The sequence below is a fragment of the Rhea americana genome, unplaced genomic scaffold (genome assembly GCF_003343005.1).
Source record: "Rhea americana isolate MKP2758 unplaced genomic scaffold, rheAme1 scaffold_3, whole genome shotgun sequence".
Lineage (NCBI taxonomy): Eukaryota > Metazoa > Chordata > Aves > Rheiformes > Rheidae > Rhea > Rhea americana.
Genome location: NW_028186423.1, coordinates 6,735,029 through 6,754,648, shown reverse-complemented (window position 1 = coordinate 6,754,648; position 19,620 = coordinate 6,735,029). Strand labels below are relative to the sequence as shown.

General features: G+C 37.3%; 1 long non-coding RNA gene across 1 annotated transcript in view; it reads left to right on the top strand.

Annotated features, from left to right (window-relative positions):
* Positions 1 to 4,105: 4,105 nt before the first annotated feature.
* The window catches only part of LOC146593306 (uncharacterized), a 34,104-nt gene continuing 18,589 nt past the window's right edge, over positions 4,106 to 19,620 (top strand). The window contains exons 1-2 of the long non-coding RNA XR_014896426.1: positions 4,106 to 4,364; positions 16,421 to 16,563. This is a non-coding gene — a long non-coding RNA (uncharacterized LOC146593306). The remainder of the gene's footprint in view (positions 4,365 to 16,420; positions 16,564 to 19,620) is intronic.

Sequence of the window (19,620 nt, the reverse complement as noted above, 5' to 3'; positions counted from 1 at the left end):
CTTTTCACACCTCACTGTCAATTGCACTGACCAATGAAGTTAAATCTTAATAGACCTCGTACTCTCAGTAGATATTTTTCACAGCACAATTGTCCKTGGTATATAATAATCCTGAGTTGCTCTCATTTTTTAACAAAGCCATATGTCTTTTTACAATCAAATACATATCGGTTTTGTTTGACATGATACAGTATATATCCTCTGCAACCTGATGAAACTCAATCCCCTTTCTCTACATTTTATGAGTGTTTGATAGGAGGTTTCTGTTCTTAATAGGTTGCACACTTTATTTTCTTAGTAAGGCTTTTACTAGTGGTAATTGCCCTAAACTTTAGTTGATRGCTGTACGTAGTCATTCTTTATACCGCAGTACCCACAAGAGGGTTGATGGTAAAGTAATTAAGACATGCTTAAGGTATGGATCTGATCCTCACTAAGCTCTTGACTGAAAAATGAGCTTTATTGATGAAGTTATGAAGTGGATGTCTTGATCATTTGATGGAGAGGGCATAAGACAACATTTGTGACATCAGTCTTGTTGCTCCTCTTTGATATAATTGTACTAAAAGAGGTTAGTATGTCTTCCATATGCTAGACATATAGACCAGAAAACTCAAGACAGACCTGCTTTCTGAAGCAGATGTATAAGACAACAGATTTCTTTTTCATAAGAGCACACAATCCAGAAATATAAGGAAAAAAATGGGGATGGATATGTGAGATAATTCCCTCTGAACTTCCATGTCTAAGCAAAGAAGCTGCTACTGTTTGTCTACTGGTCGGTACAAGAGAGACATGGAGCTACTGGAGAGAGTCCAGTGTAGGGCTACAAAGATGATCARAGGGCTGGAGCACCTGCCCTGTGAGGAAMGGCTGTGAGAACTGGGCCTGTTTAGCCTGGGGAAGAGAAGACTGAGGRGGGATATTTTCAGTGGTGCCAAGTGACAGGACAAGAGGCAGTGGGCACAAACTGAAACACAGGAAGCTCCACYGGAATAAAAGGAAGACTTCTTTCTTGTGGTGGTGACAGAGCACTGGCACAGATTTCCTAGAGAGRTGGTGGAGTCTCCTCTGGAGATATTCAAGGCCTGTCTGGATGCAAYCCTGTCTAGCATGCTCTAGGTGACCCTGCTGAGCAAGGAGRTTGGACTAGATGATCTCCAGAGGTCCCTTCCAACCTCAACCATTCTGTGATTCTGTGGTCTACTGCATATACAAATCAATAAAAATGGCAGGCAGAATAAGAATTATTTATTATTATTATTTATTAAGCCAAAACATAAAGACAAGACARTTCTATTGCTCCATCTCACTGAACCTAGTATGAGACTGTCCTCAGCAGTTTCCCTGCTTAAGCAGCAAATATTGCTAATGACATTTTATAACAAGGAATTATAATCTCAGTATAACATAATCCCTGTCACAGCCTACGCACAGAGAAAAATTGTACAATGTAGGTAGTTCATGGTACAAAACTAAGTCTCTAGAAATTGTGTAGGCTATCTATTTCTTTAGTTACAATCACAATTATCTTCTGTGCCTCCTTTTGTCTTTGTTGATAGTGGTAACTCAAGAGAGATTCATCTGGAAACTAAAATAGATAAAAATATTCAAATGCCTTCAAGAAGAAGCTAAAATTTCACTGAAATATTTATACCGAGAGGAGACTGACATAACTTTGAGTGGTGCGAGGAACCAAAGTTATTTTTTATCCTAAGATAAAGAATGCATCATCTTGTTCTCAAATGAGAGATTACTCATTACATCAAAAATATGTGTTTTTATTATATTATTATCTCAAAACAAGCTCTTTTTAACAACAGGAAGTTATAAATTTTTTACCTACTATATATTTCTTAGATGATTACTTAAGAGGTTACAATGAAAAYAATTAGACAACCTTAGAACCGTCTAGGACACTGAAAGACTCATTTTATTCTGCTGTGGACTAGAGTAATGAATTTTTAATTAAATGTAGAGGTCAAGATGGTTCTGTGGTTTAGTAACTTCATACTTCAGTTATAGAGACTTCTGTTACAAGAAAAGTTGTTAATRACATGTATTCATAGTATGTATATATGATAATAGTAACCTGTATTCTGCTCTTCTGTTCTCAACCCCTTAAAAATATTGAGGTCTCATTTTTGTCTGAATGTGGATTATGAAGGAATACCCTTTTTATGGACAGATAGTAAAAGKTAATCATTTCAAAAAACACCTGGTTGGCCTGAATCCTTAAGTCATTTTGATTTCCATCCAAGGGTCAGTGGAAGGTCTTGTACAGGTCATAATTTATTTCATTCTTCTCCACACCTTAGTCCTTTGTATGTCTTTGCCCGAATTTTGTCAAGTAGGAACAATATCTGAAAAGAATAAGGTAGGGATCTTCATGACTTACTAAGTAAACAAAGGTACAGTCTACATCTTTCATAGTATCTCTGATTAGAATCTGAAGTAACAATTTTAGGCTTCTATTAGGAAAGAAGATCAGGTGTTGGCAATGTTCAGCTCTGCATGCAGAATTGCACTGGCCTCCTTCATTAGTGTGACTGGTAAAATAAATAAACCACCTTCAGAGTGCTGCTCCAGACCACATTCTATCCTRTCTCAGGAGAGCTCTTGAAGTCAAGGTTAAAATCATTGTTTTTCTTGATGATTTCTGTTTGGCACCATGAAGCTCCCATGTTTTCCTGCACAGTAGCCTGGCAGGAACAGAAGCATTGTGCATAGACTCAACTTCATTCCGTTTCTTATGCTTTTCTCCTGGGAAATGGAGGAAGTAAGTTTAATCTCTACCTGGAGGAAGAAAGTATTGAAAGTRGAAGATAAATTCATCTCACCTTGTTTTAGACACCTAAAATACAAACCTGTGTATCTGAGCTAATCAGGGTCCTTTTTTTTCTGTAATTTTTCACATGTGATCAAATGAATCCAATTTCAGATTCATAGCACTTCTGATCACTAGCCTATCACATACAAGGTGATTGTCYTCTTTCAGGACAGGTTGCCCAGAAAGACTGTTGAGTCTCCTTCTCTGGAGATATTCAAAACCAGCCTGGACATGATCCATGCTTGTGCAGGGTGGTTGGACTAGATGATTTCCAGAGGTCCCTTCCAACCTCAACCATTCTGTGATTCTGTATAATTCTGTGATTCAATGATTCTCTCAATTTTTCTCTGAGTTGTGATTTTGAATGAAAGCCTTTGCAGCTGCTGTACTCTATGCTACATTCAGTGTTATTCTTATTCACTAGGGTTTGATTAGGTCTCTCTACTAAACAGACTATATTGGTCTTCTCTAATCCTCTAAAGACAAAAATAGAGAATTCCAGAGAAGTGATTTGTTTCATTYTAAATTAGTGAGGGGATTGAGCAGTAGGTGCAGATTTAAATTTACTTAAGTGTGAATATTTATAAGTGACCTAGAAGTTTGAAATTTCATTAGATCAGTTTACATCCAATCGAAACATAGGTRGAAAGTAGAAACCAACTGATCAATTGCAGGTAGGGAAGATGAAAACTTTTCTAGACTTCATTAGTTGCTTTGACAAGATATCTACATTGTGAACTAGTGGCTGTTTTGTGTACACACTGGTGAGTAGGTAGTTAAGATTAAGGATTACAATCTGGAGCCACACACCATCTCTAACATCAAAAGTGCATGAGATAAAAGGCCCGGGAAAGTGAATACATCCCAAGAAGCAAGAAATCAAGTGAAGGTGKCTGGAAGCCTGTACAAATGAACAAGGAGCTCTTGACTAAACTCAGCTATAAGAAGGATGTATACAAGAGCTGAATTTAGGGGTAGGTAACCCTGGAGAAAAATACAGACACTTTCTTAGCATGCAGGGATGGGGTTAGGAGAGCTTAAGTCCATTTAGAGTTAAAATTGGCCAGGGACATGAAAGACAACAAGAAAAGCTTCTATAAGTACATAAGCAGGAAAAAGAAGTCTAGGGAAAATGTAGACCCACTGCAATCTGGGGTAGGGCCCCTGGTAACAAAGGAGTCTTAAAAGAAAGAAATACTGACTAACTTCTTTGTTTCAGTCTCTACTGGTAAGATTGATCTTCAAGAATTCTAAGCCACTGAGAGCAGAGGGGAAATCCAGAGCAAGGAAGACTTATCTTCAGTGGAAGAGAATCAAATTAGGAAATACTTGAACAAAATGGACATATACAAGTGCATTGGCCCTGATGGGATGTATCTGCAAGTGATGAAGGAGTYGGCTGATGTCATTGCATAGTCACTCTTGATGATCTTTGAAAGGTCATGGTTATTAGGAGAAGCTCCAAGGACTAGAAGAAAGAAAGTGTCACTCCTACCTTCAAGAAGGGCAAAACAGAGGGTCCAGGAAACTACAGGTCAGTCTCACATCAAAGTCAATCCTGGGATGGTGTGACTAATCCTGGATACTAATTCCAGACACATGAAGGACACCAAGGTGATAGGGAGTAGTCAGCATGGATTTACAAAGCGTAAATCATGCTTAACTAACCTGACAGCCTTCTATGATGAAATGACTGGATTGATGGGTGAGGGGAGAGCAGTGGATGTTATTTACTTTGATTTTAACAAGGCTTTTGACACTATCTCGCATAACATACTCATAGACAAACTGATGAAATATGAACTAAAAAAGTAGACAATGAGAGGGACTGAAAACTGACTGAACTTCTGGGCTCAAAAGGTTGTTAATAATGTCATAAAGTCCAACCGGAGGCCAGTCACAACCCCAGGAGCTGATAGTAGGTCCAAGACTTTTTAACTTCTTAGTTAATGACCCAGTTGATGGGACTGAATTCACTCTCAGAAGTGAGAAAATTGGGAGGAGTGACTGATAAACCAGAAGGTTGTATTGCCATTCAGAGGGACCTCAACAGGCTGGACAGATGGGTGGAAAGGAACCTCATGAAGTTCAATAGAGGGAAGTGCAAAGTCCTGTATCTAAGGAGGAATAACCCTATGCAGTAGTACAGGCTGGAAAACAGGTTTGCAGAGAAGGCCCTGAGGTTATGGTGGACAACAAATTGAACATGAGCTAGAAATGTGCTTTCATGGCAAAGAAGGCCAACAGCCTGGGCTGCTCTAGCAATAGGACCAGCAGGAAGAGAGAGGTAATCCTTCCCCTCTACTCAGTGCTGGTGAGGCTGCATCCAGAGGAGGCATTTGTCCAGTTCTGAGCTCTCTAGTACAAGAAAAAGATGGATTTACATAAGCAAGTCCAGTGAATGGCCACAAAGGTGATTTGAGGACCGAAACATCTCTCACGAGGATAATCTGAGAGAGCTAGGACTGTTCAGYCTGGAGCAGAGAAGACTTAGGTAGACGTTATCAATGTTTACAAATACCTGATGAGAAGGCGCCAAAAAGACAGGACCAGACTCTTCTCAGTAGCAGGACAATAGGAAATAGGCACAGATTAAAACATAGGAAATTCTACTTGAACACAACCCCCCACTTTTTTACTGTGGGCATAGTTGAACACTGGAACTAGTTACACAGATAGTGGTATCTTCATCCTTGGAGATATTGAAAACAAGACTGCACATGATCCTGGGCAATCTGCTCTAGCTGACTCTACTTGAGCAGGGCAGTCGGACCAGATAATCTCTAGAGATCCCTTCCAACTTCAATTATTTGGGAATTCTGTGCTCTCTCCCATGGACATAGAGAAATGTTAAACTGAATGCCTACTAAAATTGATAAATTGAATAGAATCCTTATTCTGTATTCAGTAATGTATGTCACAGTAAAGAATACAATACACATTTAACAAACAACACATAGATATGCAAGAGTAGGTAGAGAACTCAAATTCTTATGATTTTGGATACTACATTTCTTTCACTTTGTGGCTTGCATTAGCCAACATATGAAAGCTAATATGGAATAATGAATTTGAATGACTGTATGTTTGCATCCCTTTAAAGTAAGCAAACCCTGTACAGGACAATGCATTTATCCAGTTACAGTTAGCAATATCTTGATGGACTTGGTGGTTGGACTAAAAGCTGCTAAAATCCTCAAAATTATCATCTTTTTTCAGAGCTATCTTTCAGAGGATAATTGAAGGACTAGTTAAAAAAAAGAAAGAAAGAAAAAAGAAAAAAGAAAAAAGTAAAGAAATTGGAAAGATACGTCATAGGTACTTAAAAAAGAAAAAAGAAAAAAAGATACGTATTCTGATTGGCTTCTCCCCATTCATTTTACTGATTAATGAAGTAAGCAGCAAATATTGCTGAGAACATGACAGCATGAAAATAGCACACATTTTAGCTATCCTGAATATTAAATTTGCAAGAAAAGGAAACCCACTTGTTTACTAGGCTTATTAGACAGCTTTCCTTCCATTTAGCCGTAGTAGTGATATATATAATATTGGACAAAATGACTAATGGATTAACATTTCTTTATATGATATAAAGAATTGCTTTGTATATTGACAGGTCCAATTATTTTTCAGTATGTACAAATTAGCAGATGTGCATTTTTGTTTCCTTGGAAAATTAATTCTGAAAATAATGTATTCATTTGTTTTGCATTCTTACTCAGTTCAGCTCAGTTTTATGAAATCAGCTATTGCACAACTGTTTCAGCATCTGAATCTACAAATAGCAAGGAAACTAATTCCTAGCAGAATTTTGAAATAGTATCATATCTTTACTTAAAATGAGTTTTAGCAAAAAAAGAGTCTGACTACATATCAGTGTACTAAAAATTTAGCCTTAAATAGCAAAATGTCATGTGGGACTATTTTTTTTCAAGCTATTGTGTCATACTAACTAAGCAGAAGAGAAGAAATTGTGGTTTTGATCTACTCCAGCTGCACACCACATGTGATAATAGCATAAATACTTTGAGCAGTTGTACATGGAAAATGTATCAGCGTGAACCCTTTTGTAGTCATCCCACCACTATACATACCTACATGCTGTGAGTCAATATTTCTTGCTGAATTTTTCCTTTACTATATCTCACCAACATAAGTCTCCCTATTGTTTTCAGACAAGTGGAAAGTCCAAAACAAATTCAAAATGTTAGTAGGTTATGCAAYCTTATTTAGGTCTTTTCTGTGTGAAGAAGGCACAAAATGAAATTGCAGAGCTGCAGAAGTAGCAGCAATTTACTACTAAGTATTCAGGTAGCTTCATTTACATTACATGTAAACAGGAGCCATTCTCAAGAAAGATGATTCATAAGATGGATACATATTTTTATGTGTTCACAACAGTTCTTCCTAAATATGGCAAGGTACCCTGCAAATATAAAGGCAGAGGGTAARGGTCTGAGCCATCAGTTATGCTTTTAGATCACTGCACATTAAATACTACACTTTGGACTTGATAACAGCAGCTGTTAGCTATGCTTTGCATCTGACTAGTACTTAACAAACTTTCATAATAAAGATCTCCAGTAGTTTATGTTTCAGACCACTTAGTCTTCTACTCAGAACAGAAGAAGTTCTTTTGAATTGTTTGACACAGTTAAGCACCACGGTGAAATTGAGACACCTAGTTGACACTTGGTGAATATGAGTTATATAAAATTTTAGAAGATAGGGCCTAACTTGGATTCAGCAATTTTGCGAGGTAACTTAAAGATGGGTATTAAGCTCTAAATCGAATCTCACTTTGTGGTTATAGCATGGACCACTTTACCTGATTGTATTTTCATGCTTTGGAACTGACATATAGCTTTGTTCCTCTGAGACAATAGTACTTTGCATTTATAGAGGGCTTTTCATCTGCAGATCTCAARGGACTTTACTAGCAACAATAAAACTTGAGCTATTCCGTAACATCCTCTTTTCATTTTGTATATTGTTTTCTCAGCCTTCTATTTCTCTTAGACTATTAAATTTATGTATCTCATTTTTTTTTCTTCCTTTACAAGTGGCATGGACCTTATCTACTTGACTTAGAGCTCTTTTCAGTATTAGATAGACTTAACTACATGCACATAAATGYGCACATACAATCTAAAACATTAATATAGGCTAATTTACTGTACTGGTCTCTTTCCATCTTAAATCAATAATCTCAGCTGGATAATGCTAATAAAGAAACCCAAAGCGAAAGTATTATTATTGCAAATATATCCCTTGAAAATGTGTCAGTGTGTTCATTCTGTTAAGACCAAGGAAAGGCAAAGGTAATCAGACTGCTGACGACAGTCTAGCCAGGGGTAATAATCCCCATTTCMTCAGATACATTTAAACAACTGTGTTTCATATTCCTCTAAAGCAGCTTTGAACATGTCGCAGCATAAATTAGTGAAGTCTAAATTTCAGCTCAAGGCTCCATGTGTCATTTAATAGCATACACTTGCTAACTGTAGCCAAAAAACAGGCTTCCATTAGGGACCCTGAAACTCCTCATTTACATAAGAATAGGAAGTTAATTGTGTTACAGATATTCTGGTTTCCCCAAGGAGTTCATTAAGCATGCTGAACTTGCTGAGAATATAACTTAACTGTCATTTCTAGGAAATCAGGGAAGTTTAACTTCAGAGACACCACCACTGGAAATAAAATAATTTAATTGATATTCATTTGATCCAAACCCTTCTGGGGTGGGCTTGGAATACCTACTACACTCTAGTTCCTGCAGTTATTTCCCAAATATCAGCAGTCACTTGTAGCAACTATTTCTTTCCTCACTTCTCAAAGAGTCATGAACTTGAAATTACCAAAAGGACCTGCTTAAGGTTGTCTTACATACTGTTTTGCTAACATTAAGCCAATTCCAAATACAGAAACACATAAAGAAGGAAAGAAAATGAGAACAGTAAAGGAGAAAATGTATTTATACTTAACAGAACTGATAAAGGGAGACAGAGACATTATGGGTTGCAGCTTCCAGGTAAGGTAATATTTGTATAAGTGATCCATTTCTACCCCGAGTGAAAGCACAAGTTTACTTAAATAAATTTAAATTAAATAAAATTAAATTAATAGAAATTAAATATGTTAAATGCTACCTAAATAAGAATAGAAGAATTTTACTTTCATTTATAATCATACCTACATATAAAGAGATGGTACTCAAATTCTATGTGTTTATAAGTGTGATTATATGAATACATGATTATAAAACTTTAAATGTACTTATGATCATGCTAGTTATTTAAAAATGTTATGTGTAAACATTTGGGTTTAAAATTCAGTCTGCAGTAGGACCTTCTCATTTATTCCTACCTATTTTCACAAAATTCTTTTCTACATTATCCTGTTTTATATAGCCACAGGCTGTAATACCTATTTTCACTTCTCTCTTCCTGCTGTCATTTAGCTTTAGTATTTCCTTTTTGACCCTCTCCCAGAAAACTTTTGAAGTTTTAAAACTATTATGTAAACAGTATTACAGATATTTGCAGATGTTCTGGAAGATTTTGTAAGTRGGAAAGTATGCCTATTATGGGTATCTAGGCTAATTTAACTTTACAAGCTTTCAGTACAGGGTCCTGAGTTGATTCTGTTATTTGTCAAGGGGATTTGCATTTATGTATACCCCTGTGGATAAAAAAAGAAAGTTAGGGTGAAATTCTGCTCTTATGCACACATAAATTAGAGAACACAAGCACTCAGAGTGTTCAAGACATTTATTGAAAACATTTTAGTCTTAAAATAACTGTGTGAGATAGTAAAACAATAATACTAAAAATGTTCTTCCAGTTAACACATAATCCCCAGTAACAGGTTGCAGTGGTTTTGCATCCAAGCAAAACCGTCTGACTAGGAAGATATGGCTGTCATGAACCACCCTATGAGGCCTAAGGTTGACTGAAATAGCTAGAAGAGTTTTGAGAGAATTTATATATACATGATAAATATATATAATATTTTATATATATATATATATATATATATATTTATCATGAAGAAGTTTCAGATGTATGAACCTACCTTTGTTACATGTAAATTAGCATTATGCAGAAATAAATATATGTATTTTTTTTCTACTTATAGGTTACCAAATTTTAGTTAAATTSGGGAAATACTCTATTGTCATAGGATTTTCATAAAATCAGCAAGATTGGAAGGGACCTCTGGAGATCATCTAGTCCAACCCCCCTGCTCAAGCAGGGTTACCTAGAGCATGGTAGACAGGGTTGCATCCAGGTGGGCCTTGAAGATCTCCAGAGAAGGAGACTCCACAACCTCTCTGGGCAACCTGTGCCAGTGCTCCGTCACTGTCACAGGGAAGAAATTCTCACGCTCAGGCGGAACTTCCTGTGCTTCAATTTCTGCCCATTGCCTCTTGTCCTGTCACACGGGACAACTGAAAAGAGTTTGTCCCTGTCCCCTTGACACCCTCCCTTCAGGTACTTGTACACATTGATCAGATCCCCCCTCAGTCTTCTCTTCCCCAGGCTGAACAGGCCCAGCTCTCACAGCCGTTCCTCACAGGGCAGGTGCTCCAGCCCTCTGATCATCTTTGTAGCCCTATACTGGACTCTCTCCAGTAGCTCCATGTCTCTTGTCCTGGGGAGCACAGAGCTGGACACAGCACTCCAGATAAGGCCTTACCAGTGCTGAGGAGAGGGGCAGGATCACCTCCCTCCACCTGCTGGCAACACTCYTCCTAATGCATCCCAGGAGACCATTGGCCTTCTTGGCCACAAGGGCATATTGCTGGCTCATGGTCAATTTGTTGTCCACCAGCACTTCCAAGTCCTTCACTGCAGAGCTGATCTCCAAAAGGTCAGCCCCTAGCCTGTGCTGCTGCATGGGGTTATTCCTCCCTAGGTGCAGGAGGACCCTGYACTTGCCCTTGTTGAACCTCAKGAGGTTCCTCTCTGYCCAGTTCTCCAGYCTGTCCAGGTCTCTCTGAATGGCAGCACAGCCCTCAGSTRTGTCAGCCACTCCTCCCAGCTTGATATCATCAGCAAAACTTGCTGAGGAGTCACTCTGTCCCTTYRYCCAGGTTGTTGACAAAGAAGTTGAACAGGATAGGACCCTATCCGAGCCCTGGGGGACGCCAGGAGCCACAGGCCTTCAGCTAAACTCTGCACCACTGATGAYGACCCTCTGAGTTCTGCCACTCAGCCAGTTCTCAATCCACCTCACTGTMCACTCCTCTAACCCACACTTCCTGWGCTTCTCTAGGACGATGTCATGGGAGACAGGGTCAAAAGCCTTGCTGAAGTCAAGGTACACAACATCCACTGCTCTCCCCTCATCTACCCAGATAGTCACTCCATCATAGAAGGCTATCAGATTGGTTAAGCAGGATTTCCCCTTTGTGAATCCATGCTGACTACTGCTGATCACCTTCTTCTCCTCCATATGCCTGGAGATGACATCCAGAACRAGCTGTTCCATCACCTTTCCAGGGATGGAGGTGAGGCTTGTGGGCCTAGAGTTGCCTGGGTCCTCCTTCTTGCCCTTTCTGAAGACTGGAGTGACACTGGCTTTCTTCCAGTCCTCAGGCACCTCTCCAGTTCTCCAGGACCTTYCCAAGATGATGGAGAGWGGCCTGGCAACAACATCYRCCAGCTCCCTCAGTACCCGTGGGTGCATCYCATCTGGGCCCAAGGATTTGTGGATGTCCAGCCTGCCCAGAAGGTCTCTAATCCTTTCCGCCTCAACCAAAGGAAAGTCTTCCCTTCTCTGGACTTTCTCCCTCACATCCAGGCTCTGGGATTCATGCGGGCTGCCCTTAGCAGTGAAGACAGAAGCAAAGAAGGCRTTCAGTAATTCTGCCTTCTCGGTATCCCTTGTCACCAGGGCCCCCGCCCCATTCAGTAGCGGGCCCACATTTTCCCTAGTCCTCCTCTTGCTGCTGACGTATCTGAAGAAGCCCTTCRTATTGTCCTTGACATCCCTTGCAAGACTCAACTCCAGCTGGGCCTTAGCCTTCCTCGCCGCATCTCTACATACTCTTGACTGCATTCCTATAATTCTCCCAAGTAGCCTGTCCGGTCTTCCACATTCTGTGTACTTTCTTCTTCTGTCTGAATTTGGCCAGGAGCTCCTTGCTCACCCATGAGATTCCTCCAATTAGGTCTCAGAGGAGCCCAAAGTCCTGTCTCCTGAAGTCCAGGGTTGCAGTCCTGCTTGTTGCCTTACTTCTTTCCTGCAGGATCCTGAACTCCACCATCTCGTGGTCCCTGCAGCCAAGGCTGCCCTCAACCTTCGCATCTCCAACCAAGCCTTCTTTGTTGGTTAGGACGAGGTCCAGCAGGACACTCTTCCTCGTAGGCTCCTCCACCATTTGTGACAAGAAGTTATCACCGATGCACTGCAGGAGTCTCCTGGACTGTTTGTGCCTTGCTGTGTTGTCCCTCCAGCAGATGTCAGGGTGGTTGAAGTCCCCCATGAGAACCAGGGCCTGTGATCGTGAGGCTACTTCCAGCTGTCTRTAGAAGGCCTCATCAACTTCCTCTTCCTGGTCAGGTGGCCTGTAGTAGACACCCACAACAGTGTCCCCCATGCTAGCCTGCCCTTTGATCTTTACCCATAAACTCTCAACTCCCTCCTCTTCCTCCACTCCTAGGCAGAGCTCGATGCRTTCCAGCTGCTCTCTCACATAAAGAGCAGCTCCACCACCTCGCCTCTCTGACCTGTCTTTCATAAAAAACACGTGTCCATCCATGGCAGCGTTCCAGTCATGYRAGCTATCCCACTGTGTCTCCRTGACTGCARTGAGATCAYGGCCCTGCGATCGCACACAGRTCTCCAGCTCCTCCCGTTTGTTCCCCATGCTGCGTGCACTGGTGTACAGGCATTTCARAGAGRTGGTCATGCCTGCAGGTTTCCCAGGAAGGGTGTAGGTGGGTCCCCYGTAGCCATGTTCCAAACGCACATCCCCAGCTGCATGCACCYGTTGGAGGCCCCCCAGCCCAAGTTGTGTTTYACTGACTACCCTGTCTCTATGCCTCTCCCCTCCCCTTTTCCTATCTAGGTTAAAGCCCTCCTTACCAGGCTGGCCAACCTGTTTGCAGAGACACATGTGCCCTGCTTGGTGAGATGAATCCCATATTTTGTTTGTTTTATTTTGCCTTACTTTTTTCTAGGAACAGAAACTCTTTGAAAGTTTTTGAGTCATTTACTGTAACAGGGAAAGAAACAGAGAGTAGAGTTGCTAACTCACCACACCACGTGAATTGTAGGGTATAAATGCTTCTCGTTGCAAGAGTGGAAGTCAAATCTTTACACATTATCCATTTTGCCATTTTGCAGAAAAATCCTGTTAGCTGTTATTCAGTTAACTGAATATCGCACTTGCTCACCAGCACATTCAAATAGTCCAAAGTGGAATCATAGTAATCACATATTAGAGAAACTTGATTATATGTAAACTGAGGATGTCATATGAGGTGATTAAGTTATATATCTTTTATTAAAAAATCAAGCTATCTAAAAGYTGAGAATAAAATATACCCCCCCACACACATGGAGTAATTTACATCATGTTTCCAAATAAGCTTTAAAACATAATGTTATAGTAAAACTGTCAACAAATTTAAGTAGAATACCAGGAGAACAAAACTTCAAAATGATCACTCTTTCTAAGTTTTGCATACAATTTTCATTACACTAAGATTATTTGTGTCAGGCAATAGAATAGAGGTCATTGACATAGACAACATTATTTAAATTGCAATCTCAAATGCACACCAAATGGCAGCAGCGTTTTTGAAAGGCTGTTTTGAATGCTTCTATGGAAATATTTAATGTTTATAAACCTAACCTCAGCTATTTATACTATGCAGTAGACTGAAGCACTTTCTATGCTTGGTTTCACATACACCTTGTTTAATCAGAAATGGGCTTGGCAGTACAAATCAGATCAGATAGGTCTATCTCAAAGCATGTGTGTCCAGTCAAGAATAACTCGATACAACTCCATTTTTTCTGCTGGAAAAGCAATATACTGTTCGCAAAGAAATGCCAGGATATTCAATGAATACATTGTTTACTCTTTTCTAGTAAAATTGAAAGTAAATTTGGCTAGCAATATAAACCATATCATCTCTTAGACCAGTTGARTGTAAGTCATTAACAGATAATGTTTCACACTATATTGCAAATAGACATGATGTCTTACAACTTGCTACAGTTTTTTACCATAGCATGTAACTGAAYAAAACAGCTCAATATAATAATAGAATTTATTATTATACTACATTTCAAAAGTAGAGCTTTTTTTGTGAAAAATCCTGTAATAGTGGTGAATGAGGTATGCCATACACATTTTAATATTTCAAATACATTCACCATTTTAATCTATAAGCCTAAATACAGGCAGCTGCAATAGAAGGAAAAAAAAARTAATATCTTTAATTTAGGAAGCAAGGAAAGAGATAGAAGGATAGTGAAAGAATATTCAATACAGTTCTGAAAAGGTCAGGAGGGAAATAAACAGCACAGTAGCAATAAATAACAGAGGCAAATTAGACTGCTGGCAGAGCCGGTTGACTAGCGTGCACAATATGAAGTGATGAACTAGTGGAAAGTGAATTCTTCTCACCAATGCTAAAGGCCTAAAATGGGTAATCGCAATGCTTGGCATCCATTAGCAAATCTGAGAAAAAAGCCATATCATACCTTTCTGGTAGAAGTAAGATAAACAGTGGATTGCTGTATTGCCAGGCTAACTTTATAGGTGTGATACAGTAGGATGTACACATGAGGGAGTGGTGCTGTGTTTGAAGGATTATGTAAAGGGGAACAGCACCAAAATTTTACAGAAAAGAGAAGCTTTTCAGAATCTTTGGAATTCACAAATAAAAGCATAGTAYGAGGTTTGTACTACTGACTCCCTAAGCAGGATGATGACTACTCAGGAAATGTTAAGTGACATTAGACAAGCTGCAAAGTTAGGACACACAGTAGCCATTCCAGCCAGCCACATATATGCTGAATTAATTTCTTATCTGTGTGAAAAGTAGATGTAAAAGCTTTGGAGAAAACAAATGACTGCTTCCTAGAAAAAGTCTCAGAACTCACAAGGAAAAGCATCATTCTGACCTGGTCTTGGGTTACGCCCAGTATTTAGTCCAAGAGGCATCAGTGGAAGAGTAATGTAGCAGCAACCACAAAATTCAGCTTGAAATTGTAACAGGGGAAAGTAGACAAAAGAAATTGAGATTTTTTTTTTTTTAATTTAAGGAAAGAGATCCATATAAACCCCAAAACTAACAAGTCAGGAAAATCAAAGGACCGGTCCAAAATTGCAAAAGGTCTACAAGCAGCCAGGGGGCTGCTTAAGTTGGTGTTTTAGAAAACTTGGTAAAATTTCAAATAATTGAAACCAAAGCCAAACAGAGATCAGTTGAGAGATGTTTGTTTTTGAATCCAAAAGTATAAACCTTAAATGAAATGAAACTGACTATTCATAGTAAAGGTACTTCTAGAAATCACTCATATAGAAGAATAAATCACTGGAATAATCCTGCTATTTGGAAAAATAAGAGTAAGGATCTTTTTTGTTCATTTCCTAATTTAGGCTGAAAATACGGTATGAGAACAAGTGATATCAAAAAACAGGATAGCATGACTACCTCTTAAGATAGATATGGAAGGTACTGAATATTTCCTGAACTTCTGTATAAAAGGTAGAAGGAATGGGGAGCCATAATATAGCTTATCCATTATTCTTTCTACTTGATATATCTTTATCTATTCATCTGTCAAAGATACACACATAGTGGCTATTTAAGTAGGATAATAGAGTCACTTTAACCTCTTCCATCTTTAGACAGTTACACAGCAAAATCTAACCCATAGATATTAATCTAGACACTTTAAAATAGAAGCTATAAAATGTTCAAACAGTTTTCTATWCCACTATATAAAATTCTAGTAGATTTTTATGACTAGGAAGTTGTGAGTTTTGTTTTATGCACTATATTTATATTTATATGTTTATAAAACTATTCAGAAGGAAGTAAAGAACATTTCTTACAAATTAAGTAATCAAAAAAAGTTTATTTCATAATAAAGGATTTTTAACAAAATCTCTTTTTTTTCAAAATAGCTTTTCAATCAAATTTGAAAATGCCCAATTGATAACCAAAGAAATTGAACTTTTATTTACTGATACAATGACAGTGCAAATTATCACTGTTTTTCTACCCATAATTATACTGCTCTGACTCACACTTAACTTGATGACTCAGATGACTCACATTTAACTTGAAAGAGTAATTTAGTGTTTGAGCATTTTTTAAAGATTCTATACCTATTTTTTACTTGCCTAAGTGAATAGTTATTTTTGTAAGATTACTGTCATAGACATACAAAAATTCTATATAAAGAAGTCTCAACAGAATTACTACTTTCTTTATTTGACTGTGTATTGATGTTGCATTAGAAATTCTGAATGTGTGTAYGTAACCACATAATCACATAGCTTTATCTGGAAGGAAACAATAACATTGGATGCACATTATATTTCTTCTGTGCACAAAGGATGAATACCACTGAGTTTCTGCTGAGATAGTTGGAAAAAAGTCATTAATTCATACTCTAAATCAGCCCTCCAAGACCATCTTTAGCAGCGGTATTGATGAAGAATGGTGAAGAAGATAAAGAATTATTAAACAGTAGTAACTGTAAGTGAATCTTTTATTTCTACTACTATACCTTTCATAGATTCATGTCTTTTATTATATCATGCATTTTAGTATTCTTCTGGTTAGATTCATTCATTGATTTTTTTCATATTAATATGCTCATGTGCAAYAATTTGTCTCTAAAGAGATCTACTATTTTCAGTTGGATTTCTCATATGCTTCTAAAGGCAAACTCGTTTCAGCTCTGTATCGGTTCAGAGATGTGAAGGAGTAATAACCTTCGGKTAATCCCTCCTCCTTTACACTGTGGGAAGAAATAGGTAGAATATCACTCAGTGTAAGTAACAGGGGACAACTGGTGCTTAGATTAAACATTAAACTCTCAAATAAATGATATCTTTTATATCATTACCCAGGCCAGTAAAGGTCCTACTTTTTAGTAGAAAAATAAAAATCATGCTTATTATACAAATATGTAATGATAAATATATGAAGACTCCCAGGTTAAGTATACCTTAAAATAGAGCTATAGTAAATCTGTTCCACAAGCATATTTTCCTGAAATGAATACATTAAAAAAAAAAAGTCACCAGTATTTTCTAACCCCTAAAGCTATGTTTATTCAGTACATACAAATAATAAGCTGAGAGAGGATAATTCTGTACATTTTGGTGGCTCAAGTCTGGCTCAAAAATATTAAATAAGTGACCTAAACACAAATTTTCCCCTTGTTAAATATACCCTTGAAAAATAGAACTTTTTGTCTTGTTCTACACAAGTCAAGTGTAGAAAGTGTAGAAAGTGTAGAAGTCCAGAAACTTCCCTATTTTGAACAAGCTCTCCAAAACACCTTCTTGATATATCTATACCGAAAAATAGGAGAAAGCCGTGGAGCAAATTCAAACACTGAGCTCCTGACTGTCCATGCTGATTAATTGCTCATGTACTAACTCAGGTTTGGATTGCTCTGCCAGATATAGCTTCCATAAAAAGGTGTTTAAGCGTTACGGATTCAAGATGATCCATGGTAACCCAGATAAACAAAGAATCAGCTCTCTTCTGTGCTGCACAAACCCACTCTTTCTAACAAAACAGAAAAATAAAACAAAACAAAAAAACCCATAATAATAACGCAACTATGTTGAGGCAAACCTTAAGTATGTTACTTGTCGTGGCCTGTAACAAAGAATAGCAAGAAAAGGTTTATTTTATGAATATTCAGTTAAAAAATTCTCAGAAATAAGTGATTGAAACAGGTAAAGCTGATGGAAGCTGTGGAAAGCTGGGGAATCTTTTCTCCTGCTTCTTGGTCTATATTACTATTTCATTTGACTTAGCATAGCACTATGTAAATTATCTATATCTGAATTTTAATACTAGAAATTGTCTGCAATGTTGATGACTTTTTGTGTTATAAATTGTATGTCATAGATAAAAATTTAGCATCTTAAAAACCAGTTGAATCCAAAACATTTTGATATGTCTGTGCAGAGAACATAGTCAATGCTGCCRTTATTTGCAACTGGATAGTTTAAAACTATGTGGTTGTGAATATTTCAAAATATGTAATTTCAGTGAAATCTGTCTCAATATATWCAGATGTTTTGTATCAGCTTAAAATATTGTTAACCTGTAAATAACTTCAAAAACTAGCAAATAATTTCCTAYTAATTGTTGGAGAGCATCTGGTGTTTTGCCTTCGAGTAAAAGAAATACATTTTTTTTTCCTTACAGAAAAATGAAACTCATATCCTAGAGGCAAAATGAGAAAGTTATTTGGAGATAGGAAAAAAAAAGCAAAAAAGGAAAAAGAACTGATATTCAATAATTAGTATTAATGAAATATGATCTTTTCAAGCCTCCCTCTCCTTAATTGAAAATCAAATGAATACATTAAAAATGTGTGAGAAAAACACTGGAGAGAAAATGAAGTCAATTGACAAGTAGAAGAGAAATATGATCTTCCAATCAACTCCTTAATTTATAATTGAAAATTAATTAAYATAAGGTACTGTGAGCATCTGTGTAAACAACACTGATTGTCATTCAGATAAAATGRATATAAATTTGTTATATAAAACAGTATGAACAACACCAGACTTTACAGCTGAACTGCAAAAAAACCTGAAGAAGCAATATAAAGATTTAATCAGAAAACATCAGTCTTTCTTCCATAAAGAATTGTTTAATAAGATGCTAAGTGTGTAAGAAATTAGGAAATAGTAGAAAACTGTAAAATGTGAAATATATGAAAATTACATAAACACTTCATGTTTGAGAGTGTTTTAACTAAATGAGTCAGGAATGATAATACACATATAGAAAATTATTGTGTAAATTACAGAACTATTCTATTAGCATGAATTTTTGAGAAGAAATACAGAAAAAAAAATCCTATATATGGCTTAGCATTAGAATGATTAATCCAAGATTAAATTTAAGGCTTATGTGTGTACTTTGGAATAATGTCATTCAGGTTAATGATAATTAGATTGAATGCAGAAGAACAATGTGCTAAATTTATAAAAAAGGAAGTAAAAACTTCATAAGTGAAGGGAAAAGAGAATATTTCTGTTTTGTTTGGTTTGGTTTGGTTTGGTTTTCTTTTCAATTGTACTTGAAATTACACTTTGGTATATAGAAATGTTTAAACATTCTGAAATACCAGAGTACACAGAGGAGRTAATCAGGTGTGACAAAGCATATTTTGTTGTTCTATTCCCTTAGCTGTTTACTGGTGCTGTATTTGTCACAAAACAACTGAAGTATTTGTATTATTTGTGTTACAAAGTAAATAAATTAATGTTTTCTATTCTGAGTTCWCTTAGAATTAACACACTGTTCATGTTATCTCTTGTTTACAAGAGCCCTATTTTGAATTTATAGAGAAGCATATTAGTCTTCTAAGTTCTTTGTTATTATTTGATAGAAAGTGAGTGTATACATTTGCATTTATGTATGCAATACACTACTGTCTTAGTATATGCTTCTTATAAGACGCAGTGAAATCAAAACGATTGGGTGACTGGAAGAACTAGGACCCCAAATTTTGATGTTTACATTTTAAATCCAAACACTGTACATAGTTTCTCTGAT